We start from the raw sequence: 1,501 nt of genomic DNA, 5'->3' as shown, positions 1-1,501 counted from the left end.
AAGATACTTTCTAATTTCAAAGGAATCCAATGGGGACCTATGGTTAGAATAGCAAAAAGAGAGAAAAAAACATATTTGCAGTCTTCTCAGCCTTGAATAGAACACATTTCAGTACTTGATTGACGCGAGGATTTGAATTTCAGAACCAAGTTTCTCTTTTGTAGTCCTCTCACCCTTGGAGCGTAGCTTTGTCAATTGTTTCTTCCTCTCGTAGGCAAAATTGACACGCTGCTTCCTCTTCTCCTATAATCCCTGCAGGCCAAACGATAAATCAATTAAAAACAAGATTAAATGTTTTCCCATTACGTTACTGTCGCAAACAGCACGACTGCGTGTGATCGAAATGATTATTTTTCTACAAACTGCTACAAATCAATTATTTTCAAACTGCAGAAACCAAACAGCTTAACAGCTTCTTTAGTTCAAGGGCAGAATGATCATTTATTCAGAAACAACTGCAAATCAATTATTTTACAAACGCACAAACCAAACATACAAATAGCTTATCACGATCAGCTGTAGATACGTAGCTTATCAAGATAAGTTGTTTATCAACATAAGCTGGATAAACTGCAGCTGCCCCAAATAGAACCTTAGTCGGATAAAGTTATTTTGTTATTGTTGTTGTTGCAACATGTTTTAGACTGAATGGTGTTCTACTTTTGCTTCATATGTGGGGAATTTTACATACACATGTTTCTAAGGTATTTACATAGATATAAATACATAAATCATGATCACAAAAACTTAATTAGCAATCGACTTAAAGATCAACATATTAAAACATGGCAAAATCTACTCAAATACTGAAAGCCAAAAACGAGAAAACGGAAATCCGACATATAAAAACACAATTTATACAAACCATTCATTGAAACATGTTGCTGCCACAACAAATTCTTTTGAAGGAATTTACACCACACACCTTCCGTATTTTCATATCGAACACCTAAAGCTTTGGGGTCATAAATATAATTCAATTTTCATGCAATCTTACATATAAAAATAACAAGAGATTCAAGGTGTGTTTGGGACAGTAATGAGGAGGTGGTGCGGTGCTACACCATAGTTTTTTCAGTTTTACAGTATTACATTGTCTGAGGTGTGTTTGGGACAGTAATGAGGAGGTGGTGCGGGGCTACACCACAGTTTTTTCAGTTTTACAGTATTACATTTTGTCTGTTTTTTTCAAAAAGCTATTGCTGAAAATTATGTTTCGCAACTAGACCTGGCTAGATGCGATGACCGCTTAAGAAGCTACAATCAGAGTTTTTGAATTTTTTTATTTTTTTTATAAAAGCAACCGCCATAGCAGTTTCACAGCTGCTTCTTCAAACAACTACAACAGCCCCAAACAGAGATTCAAGCTTCAGGCTTCTAACATGTTCAACTAATATGAAGCCTCTTCAATCACAACTCCAAATAAACTCTATAATCAAGCAACAAACATAAAATTGATAGCCAAACTATACCGTTTGTGGATTCATATTTATTGATTTAC

This window comes from Phalaenopsis equestris, unplaced genomic scaffold (assembly GCF_001263595.1).
Source record: "Phalaenopsis equestris unplaced genomic scaffold, ASM126359v1 Scaffold000462, whole genome shotgun sequence".
Taxonomy (NCBI): Eukaryota; Viridiplantae; Streptophyta; class Magnoliopsida; order Asparagales; family Orchidaceae; genus Phalaenopsis; species Phalaenopsis equestris.
Note: the sequence above shows the minus strand (reverse complement) of the source record.